Genomic DNA, 10,795 nt, shown 5'->3' with positions numbered 1-10,795 from the left:
ATACATCCATAAATGTGTCCTAACAAAGGCTGTCATCATCTAAGGACCTGACGGAAGAAATATAAATTATTAATTTATAGTTATAAATACATTGGTAGAATTTTTGGGTTTGCCAATCAAATTGAATTTAACTTTTATTTGTTTGTTAAAGAACACCTAAAATTATATGTGCCAACTTGTGGTGTCCAAAGCTGAGTGGGGCACATGCAATCACATTTTTGTAAAGGAACAAATAGAAGTTAAAATGTATTATGCACTTCTAATGAATAATTTATTAACTACTGGATTGAAAAACAAAGTGATAAATGAGAAATTTTCCTTTTATTCAGAAAAAATATCCACTCAGACTGGGAAGATCATTTAACAAACACATTTTACCTACCTCAACAAAACAATTAATTTCCTTGCATGATATTAGAAATTAATAGCATAATAGAGTAGAGCCCCCTGTCTGAGACCCCCCTATCTACAAACTAAAGCAAGGTGATGCTAACTTTAAGCCTTAGGATAGGTAATCAATATCAGATCTATAAGGGTCTGACCCCAGGGATCCTAACAATCAGGTAATGTCAGTTTTGGTGATGGATGGGTATGAACAATGAATGGAACCAGAACAGCACAGCTATGTTTTCAGTTTAGCGGCTGTTGCCAAAAACCAAAATTAAGTTTTGGATAGTAGACATGGGTTGGACCCCCACCAGTCTGGTATGACTGCGTAGACCCGTTTTGGCGTAGACGCTGCATTCCCCCCTCCCACTAGACCCCCCAAATAAAAACGAACACAGTTAAGTGTTGAATACCTGTGCTGTCATTCTGACTCACTGAGTGGCATTGACAGTGGTGGAAAAAGCATCAACATCATGGGTGGGTGGCATATTTGGTATGGCTAGATGCCTGTTATATGCTATCCCTACTGCCACACCTCACCGTTAATGAATTGCAGATAAGATCGGTATTACTGAAAAATATAGAAGGGATTTGTATTGGCCCAGAAATTTATTTTTATTGTACATGGCAGCCACAAACTGTGAAGGAACGCAATTAACACTGCCAGCTTTGATGAATTTGTAAGTACAGATGACCATACAGAAGTCTAGCCCAATCCGTCCCTTGTTCATTTTTATAAGAGTCAGCCTATTGACATTTTCAGTTGACAGGCGGATACGTCTATCGGTTATAATTCCCCCAGCGTCACTAAAAACCAGCTCTGATAAAATGCTATTCAGCAGAGCACTCCAGGACCTTCAAGGCATAGAGAGACAGTTCATGCCATGTGTCTAGTTTGGATATCCAATAGTTGTAATTCACAGAGGAATCACGGAGGATGCTGGTACCGTCGGCAAGGTACTTCAGCATTTCTAAAACTTTTCCCTCCTTGTCACCATGCATCAGGGCCTGGATGCTGGGAGGATCTGAGAAAACTGTCCCAGACCTTTGAAAGCATTCCCCTGCTTCTGCTATATCTGGTGGGTGTCTCCATTGTTTCAAATACTTGGTTGTCCATGGAACTGTGTCCTCTGTAACCAGCATTGTGAGATTGGAATTTTTTAATAATTCTTCAACTAGGGCCTTCTGGTCCTGCAACATTTTATTAGACCTCTCTGCCACGGGAAGGAGAGATGTAAAGTTCTTCTTGTAGCATGTGTCCAGAAGTGTGACCAACCAGTATTTAGTATTAGCCAAATTGCATACAACGCAAGGGTCATGGGAGAGGCAGCAAAGCATAAACTCAGCCATGTGTGTCAGACTGCCAACAGCCAAGACATCCCTGTCCCCACCAAGAGGGTGACTGTCCAGGTTGTCCTCCTTGTCCAACTCCTTGTTCTCCCTCTCATCCTCATCTTCAGGCCATACATGCTGAACAGATGGGATGAAGGTGGTGTGGTTGCTACTATCTGTAGAGTAGGCAACCAGCTCCTGCTACTCCTCATCCTCCTATTCCCCATTATCACTCAATACGTGTTGAGAAGATGATATAAGGCTGGGCTGTCTACTATCACCCAGTATAGTTTCCTGCTCCATCTAAACTTACTCTACCTGCAAAGCCTCTTCTTTAATTATGAACAGCGAGTGTTTCAGTAGACAGAGAAGTGGGATGGTGATGCTGATTATGGCCTCATCACTGCTCACCATCTTGGTCGAATGCTCAAAGTTTTGGAGAACCGCACAGATGTCAGACTTCCATGCCCACTCAGCACACACAACAATGCCTGTTTGTAGGTTCAAGGTGATACCCACAGATCAGTCTTGTCTGTTAGACCTTTCAACAACTCCGTGACGTTGTTCGGTTTGTCACCTAAACAGATTAGCTTCAGCACAGTTTGTTGCCACTTGGCCGAGGCAGTGCTACAGTGCTTCCAACTTTGGAGTGATGTTGATGTTTGTGAAATGGAGGAGGTGCAGGAACCACTGTAGAAGGTGGGGACAATCCTGATTGAACCAGGGCCCACAGTCCTTGGTTTCAGTAGCACGTGTTCCATCCCAGGGTATGATTGGGTCCCAGCTTCCACAATGTTCACCCAGTGTGCCGTCAGGTAAATGTAGCATCCCTGGCCACAAGCACTTGTCCAAATGTCCGTGGTTAAGTCACAGCAGTGGTCAGTGCACGGATCATATTATGGGACACGTGCTTGTGTAAGGATGGGATGGCAAACTGGGAGAAATAGTGGCGCTTGGGACTGAGTACCAAGGGATTGCCACCGCCATGAGGTTGCAGAAAGGTTCTGTATCCACAAGCCTAAATGGCAACATTTCCAGGGCAAGAAGTCTCTGGGTGGGTGGCTCCATATTGCATTCCAAGGATTGGGGTAGAAACAACTGGATGTGGTTGCTGATTGTGGTTGTAAGTATGCAATGACAGGTGGCAGGTGAGAGGCATCTTCACCTTTGCCTCATGGACAGGGGATTGATGTGAATGTAGAACAGGGGAAGAGGAAGTGGTGTCACCCGCAGACACTGTTTCTGGACCTTGGCATTGATAGGAACTGAAGGAGTTAAATTGAGTTCTGTCTATGTTGCATTCTCTTGTTTAAAACCTTATCTGTTCTTCGAGGAGATGTCTCAGACATCTCCCTTGTGAACCAAGGTCAAATACCTCTGCTTTTTCGCCTAAGTGACTTTCTTTGTAGAAAACAAGTTGTGAAATCATTTGTACTGCGCATGTCTGTAAATGTTTAAATTCTTTACTATAAAAGACGGAAGCCTAACTGATAAGCCAGAGGCGTCTTGGCAGGCATCCCGAGTCGTATCATACAGCTTATGTCTGTGTTATTCTTCTCGACGGAGCAATCGATTAGAGACATATGGTGCCTCACACCTAAGAACATCGGTCCTTCAGATGAAAGAGATATCTGAGGGATCCCGACAGTTTCCTGGCGCCCGAAACAGGGACCTGATATAGGCACCTCTCCAAGACTACCCGATATACAGACCACTCCAGTTACTGATGAAATTGTGAACAGCAGACCTAAACACCTGGCCAGGTAAGAGATCAATTTTTCTCTTCTCTGCTCTTCATAATCTATCATTATAACTAAGGTCCGTATAAAGGGGAATCTAGTAGAGGAGGGGGCCGTAAAATCAGGTCCATATAAGAACTCTGAGGAAATCGGGTGTGACACGCATATGTAATTTCTGCTCGAATGAGAGGTTACTGTAGGTTCTGTCTGTGCACAGCTATTTTTAGAAAAAGAGCTGATGCAAATCAAAATGGGAGAGGTCTGACATTACGGAATATAAGGCTGGGTGAACAGTTCATACTGCGCAGCCCGGACGGACAAGTTTTTCACAATAGACGATTCCGCACTAGAAATAGAGGAGGTTGTTGAGTGACTGCCTTGATTTGAAGGATTGTGGAAAGTAGACAAATAAGCTGCACAGTAGGTATTCGTTCAAAGAGTGGTGATATTGCCTAACTGGGTCATGTGACAGCGTCCTTTCGGGGAGGTCACCGCCTAAGCTTAAATCAACACCCTTTACGAATAAACCTTGTGACAGATAAGAGTGTGACCGAATGAGCACAGGACCATGAAATGAGCCTGTGACAGGATATGACTGAAGAACCCCGATAGATGGACACTTTGTTTACAATCCTGTGTGTTGTGGGAGTATTTCTGTTCGGATGCTACATAGCATATAAGTACACGAAACACGTAGTACACCGAGGAACAGACACTCCATTTAGCCTGTTAGCACCTTAGGAAGAAGGTAACGAGGTATAGTAGAGCCTAGTCTTGAGCTTACCCAATACACCACCTAAGGCAGGGGACTAACAGGAAGACAACAAGAGAAACAGGATAAGAATAAAAGATAAAATGGGGAACAGTCAGGGAAAGATACCTGAAGAAGGAAATCGGTTATGTGATATAATTGAGGATAGATATGGAAGTAGTGCAGCAAAGAACCTGGAAAAAGTATTAATCAAATCCAAAGTGCAAGATAGGCAGGCTGTGTGAATCCTTGTATATATGTCTATGAGAACCTCTGAATAAGATGAGAGATGAGTAATTGAGTATAAAAGTAAAAAAAAAAAAAATCAGTGAATGAGCACGTATGAATGAATCATCACACATCATTTTTGTGTCAAGAGATTTGTGACCTTTCTAGTTGTGGTGGAATCCCGGACAGATGCGTTATAGATATTTCAAATCTACATCTGAGACTGAATGAATTGAGTAACGATATAGTTCGTGTTATATGTGGCATTACATTGTAAAGTTTCCTGAATGTATTTGGCCAGAAAAAGGGCAAGGCATGGTTAATCTCATTATACAGTTATCTGCCCTTACAGTGAAATCCCGTGATTTTGAGTTTCTTTGTAGAAATTGATTTTGATAAGTCTAAAGAACTACAGAATTCTGTGAAGGATGACGCTGCATTCTGATGGGAGGGGGGAAGGATGGAGCTGCGCAGTTTCTTCTCCCTTCGCTCTTATCTCTGCTGAGTGTGAGTTGTGCTCAAAATTCTCTGTAATTCTATCCGTAAGGTACGCGCTGAAAGATTTGTGCATTTTAAAGCAACAGTACTTAATTGAAGATTGGAAGTTAAAAGTAAGATATGGTGCCTAATTTAGAAGGGAATTGTAAGTGATTGCTTGGTCATTAATGTGTTTGAACCTGCTTCTAGTTGTGTGATTGATTTGTATAGCAAATTGTGTCAAATTACAAGAGACAGAGAAGGAAGGAAGCAGTAAAACAAGTGGGACAAATATTGAAAAAGGCAAAAATACCAGAGTGTGAATGTTTGGATGTACAAAAAGGCACAGACAAGGGAAGAAAATAGCAAGTGAATAAATGATGCTTGAGAATGTGCAGCAGTGTGGAAGGTGTATTATGAATGTTTGATTGACAAAGTGTAACCAGAGACACAGACAAAACAGATGGACTTGTAAACACTGTGGTCAGACTCAGACAAATCCAGACTGAATAGCTACTTGTGTGACCTGTGCTACTGACCTAAGAGAATTGCACTAAATCCTATCCAGACAAGATCATAAGAAGCTGACATAATAGTGTGGATAGTGGGTAGTGGGGACATTGGCCCTTGAGGAGTAAGCTGACAGTAGACATCAGACGGCCAACCCCATCAGGACCTAGAAGTGTGACTAGAATAAGAAAGATACAGGTGTATTATCCCTGGAGCCCCTCTGACCAGCTAGCTTTGCTGAAGCAGCTGCCTGCCCCTGAAGACCAACCATTCCCGTTTTACAGACACATAAAGGAAGTACAGCAGACATATAAGTGTACCTGGGCAGACCTAGAGAGGTTGGTGAGTTTAAAGGCAGGTGACGCACTAGATCATATAATTAAGACACACAGATGTGACAAAGAATCAGGCTTGGGGCATGGATGATAAATCTGCACGATCTGGGGAGACGTACTGTGAGTCACTAAGACAATGGGCTGCAGTGGAACAATCAGAGCAGTCTGTACTCCTGACTAATGTGACACAGCAAAGAGGAGAGAGAGTAGAGATATACCTTGGACGGTTACAGCTGAAATGGGCAGACATGGGGTACATTTGCATAAACCCACTTGATGTTAGAATACTGGTGGATGCATTCATTGACGGTATGAACAAAGACTTACGAGACGCAGTACAGACAGCCATACCTGAATGGAGACATGTAGATCCGAAAGACCTCCTTAAGGTAGCTAAAGAAATTGAGCAAACAAGGACAATAAAACGACCTGTCATGTATGCTGGAGCACAAGGAAAAAAGTGGAGACGTAATAGGGAAGGCATGTGAGATGACACTGACGTTTCTTTTGACAATCTATTCCCCACATGACATCCATGCCATACTCCTACAAGTTCAACCAAAACATCTGTCTATGGCCAGACAGCTCCGACTTGAGTGTGCTCTACTAATTCCTGAGTATGTCACTCCTCAAAAGATGTAACGTTCTGAATCCAGCCACCCTCCTGCCTGTGGATTCAGAAAAGGGGGAATTGGTGACCGTATTGGCAAGTGAGGAAGGATACTTTGACATGACGCATGAACATGTCTGCATAGAACTGATGAGTCAGGAGACAGTTGGGTTTGCACACATTCATGAAAAACCTGTTCCTAATGCAGACTTTGAGTTTCTTTTTTGTAGATGGCCCCAGATACCACCAGGATGGACGATTCTACACTGGATATGCAGTAGTATCCTCACATGAGGTAATCCGAGCGGAACCACTCTCTCCTCACATGTCGGCGCAGGAGGCAGAGTTGAAGGCACTCACTGAGGCGTGTAGAGCCGCTGCAGGTAAAGTCGCTAATATTTTCACAGATTCGAAGCCCATTAAAAATGCAGAGCTAGTGAAACAATTGATGGAGGCATTGATGTTACCAGTCCAGGTTGGCATTGTCAAGGTAAAAGCACACACAAAGGTGACTCCGTGGAGGTAGAGGGCAATAGAAGGGCGAACGAGGCTGCTAAAATAGCACAAGGCGGCCTAGAGAGAGCAGTGGACGGTGGCGGGGAGTCAGCGTATTCCAGCCACATTGGGTCTAGATGTCCTGAAATCCCTCCAGCAAAAGGCTGCCCAAACAGAGAAGGTACACCGGGGGAGACTGGGAGCTGAGCTGAACTCAAATGGAGTATGGGAGAATAAGGATAAAATGTGCCCACCAAAGTCCCTGTTCCCAATCATGGCGCAAGCAGCACATGGCCCCAATCACACCTCAAAAAGTCACATGTGTGCTATGGTAGATGCCTTCTGGATCGCTCCTGGCTTCAGTTGCGCAGCCGCGAAACTTGTACAATCATGCCTCATCTGTGCACAGCACAACCCAGGTAAAACAGTAAAAGTCCCTAAGAAAGCGACACCTAGGCCTCTCTACCCGTTTCAGAGACGGCAGATTGACGACATACAGCTACCAAGGTAGGAGTGTATGCAAATATCCTAGTATGTGTAGATCTCTTCTCTGGATGGCCAGAGGCCTACCCGGTGAAAACGGCTACAGCTCGAGCCACTGCAAAGAAACTGGTGATGGAACTAGTACCACGATTCGGTGTCCCTGAAACAATTGAATCAGACAGAGGTACACACTTTACTGCTGAGGTAATGCAAAATGTAATGCAAATGATAGGTGTAGAACAAGCATTTCATACACCCTACCACCCACAGAGTTCAGGGAAGGTAGAGAGAATGAACGGGACACTAAAATTGAAAATACAGAAAACCATGGAGCAGACCCATAGACCATGGCCAGAGTGTCTCCCATTAGCATTATTCTCAGTAAGGTACACACCCACGGGGAAAACTAAACTGTCACCCTTCGAGATACTGTTTGGAAGACCACCGAACACAGGGTTGTACTACCCACAGGTCTTAACACTCAATGTGGATAATTTGACAAGTTATGTAATCCAGTTGCAAAAGCATTTAACTCAAATGCATTCTCTAGCTTTCTCTTCCATTCCAGATCCAGATAGTGTGGAAGGAACTCACTGTCTACAACCTGGTGATTACGTATATGTCAAGAAACACTCCAGAAAGACCCTTGAACCCCGATATCAAGGACCTTACCAAGTACTCCTGACAACGCCTACTTCTGTTAAGTTGGAAGGACGACCAACCTGGATCCACGCATCGCATTGCAAACTAGCCACAGGAATTAACAAAGCATAAGAGTGCATAATGTTTTGGTTTGGTTTTGTTGCATTATCTGTAATAATGGTAGCTGCGTGGGACAATCTAAATTCTCCAATGTCCTTGAATAATAAGTTTATACAACATCATGAAAAATTACTGAATGATTGGTCAAATCATTTGCTGGATCTGCACACATTCACCAGTATCAGCCACTAGTATTCCGTTCCTTGTTATTCCTATGCCACCCGAGGAATTATTTGCCTGGACCAGTTGTTCTGATACACTTGCTAATAATGCCACAAATAATGTGAAGTTATGGAACACAACTGTTGGTATACCTATTGTGGGATGGGTAGGATACCCTTGGTGGCAGGGTAATCTTTCAGGAAGTAATACATACCTTCAATATCTGGCATATAAAGGGGGGGCTTGGGTACCCAGGAATAGAACTTGATTAACCTACCTGGGGCAAATTCCAATGTATGGCCTACAAGTTAGTTTTAATGTAACTTCCCACTCTACTGATGCCTTCAAACCAATACTGCTAGAAAGAAGGTTGCATAACACGTCCTGGGAGTATTCCAATTTATTTCCCCAGGGCAATAATGAAACTTGTTTTAATATTTCAGGTAATATACCTTGCAACGAGTCATCTGGATATGAGAAAGGAACTCCCACCTGTGGAAATCCCGATGTAGGGTATTGTAGCCCTTTAGGACAACTTCCAAATTGGTGTATGCTTCAGAATGTATCTGCGTTCATAGATTTAGTTCATAGACTGGTATTACAACATTCAGCCCTATGGGACCTACCTAGTGACATGTACTGGATATGTGGAGACAATGCATATAAATGGTTGCCAGTAGGGGTAAAAGGAGCTTGTACTCTGGGTCGTTTGACTCCAGCTACCTTTGTTATTCCGAATGACCAGTTGAATACTCAGAGCATACCTAAACACACGTTGTACAAAAGAGCTGCTGACAATACACCTCGCCTCTCTGGGAGACCACATATAGTGCAGATGAGTGTGGCTAATAAAATTGTCAGTTCTATTTTTATTTATCCTATGATTACTCAAATGTGGGATAAATTAGTCAGGGCTACAGATTACTTAGATGACCAAATATGGGATATATTGGATATATTGAACACCACCGTTGCTGTCCAAAATCAGCTCATCATAGCCACTAATCAGCATACCATAGTATTAGATTATTTAACTGCAGCGCAAGGAGGTATGTGTCAAGTCATCGGACCAGCTTGCTGTCATTATATAGATCCCAACAGCATTATAAAGTTAAAATTGAAAATAGAGGATGTTCAAAAACTTAGAGATCAGTACGATAAAGACAATGATCGTACTAAGGATAGTTGGTGGTCAGATACATTCTCCTTTCTTAATCCAGCTAATTGGTTTAAGGGTATTGGAGGCTGGATAACTGGGATTATACTAAGTCTATTACGTATTGTTGTTTGTATCTTCGTAATATATGTGCTATTGAAACTTGTTTTTTGGTGTATCTCTGTATGCAAGAAAAGATGTAGAAATAGATAAGGAAGTTTGACTGTAAACAACAAGAATTTAACTATTATTCCTTTGAGCCCTAGATTGACATCTCATTTCTGGCATGAAGGAGCGTACTCTTGCAATGATGGACGTGGCTTCAGTATCTGGGGGATGGAGAAGGTAGAAGACCTGTCTCCCTTGGGCAACCCGTCGGCCTGGGATAGTACCTGGTGAACGAGCCACTATCCGCTGTTGTTGCAGGATCCAGTGTTCCAGATTGTGGAAAATGAAGATGTCAAAGGGGGAATGATAGGAACTGAAGGAGTTAAATTGAGTTCTGTCTATGTTGCATTCTCTTGTTTAAAACCTTATCTGTTCTTCGAGGAGATGTCTCAGACATCTCCCTTGTGAACCAAGGTCAAAGACCTCTGCTTTTTCGCCTAAGTGACTTTCTTTGTAGAAAACAAGTTGTGAAATCATTTGTACTGCGCATGTCTGTAAATGTTTAAATTCTTTACTATAAAAGACGGAAGCCTAACTGATAAGCCAGAGGCGTCTTGGCAGGCATCCCGAGTCGTATCATACAGCTTATGTCTGTGTTATTCTTCTCGACGGAGCAATCGATTAGAGACATATGGTGCCTCACACCTAAGAACATCGGTCCTTCAGATGAAAGAGATATCTGAGGGATCCCGACAGCATTCAGTCCAAGTAGTCAGGTGCTTTGCTTGCATGTGCCTGAGCATGCTGGTGGAGGTCAGGCTGGTACTTGTGCTGCTCCTGCTGATGCTGGCATGGCAGATGTTGCAAATGGCCTTTTTGGGGGGTTAACTGGACTGTCTTTAAAAAAGCGCCAGACTCGGGAACACCTAACCCTTGGCTTGGCAACTTTACCCTTGTTGGTACTTTGGAGATCAGTTGCCCACCTTGTGTCCCTGGCCATCCCACTGCCTCTTCCTGCCTGTTCTTGTGCTACAGATCCCTCCCCTTGTGCGCTGTTGTCCTCGCTCTGCATGTCACCTTCCCAGGTTGGGTCAGTGACTTTATCATCCACCACCTCATCTTCCACATCCTGGTCCTCCTCCTGACTTGCTGATGTAACAACACCATTTGCTGGCAATTGTGTCTCATCATCATCCAGCTCTTGCGACAGTAATTGCATTTTCCCTCCGTAATTTTCTTGTGAGCTTGGCTACTCAAATA

General features: G+C 43.4%; 1 long non-coding RNA gene across 1 annotated transcript; it reads left to right on the top strand.

Moving 5' to 3' along the window:
* Nucleotides 1–4,886: 4,886 nt before the first annotated feature.
* Nucleotides 4,887–10,176, top strand: LOC141100743 (uncharacterized). The gene is made up of 2 exons (XR_012234758.1): nucleotides 4,887–7,531; nucleotides 7,916–10,176. It is a non-coding gene; the product is annotated as an uncharacterized lncRNA (long non-coding RNA).
* Nucleotides 10,177–10,795: the final 619 nt, after the last annotated feature.

This window comes from Dendrobates tinctorius, unplaced genomic scaffold (genome assembly GCF_039654945.1).
Source record: "Dendrobates tinctorius isolate UK_male_01 unplaced genomic scaffold, ASM3965494v1 ptg000107l, whole genome shotgun sequence".
In the NCBI taxonomy this organism is placed as follows: domain Eukaryota; kingdom Metazoa; phylum Chordata; class Amphibia; order Anura; family Dendrobatidae; genus Dendrobates; species Dendrobates tinctorius.
This window is presented reverse-complemented; position numbering and strand designations above follow the sequence as displayed.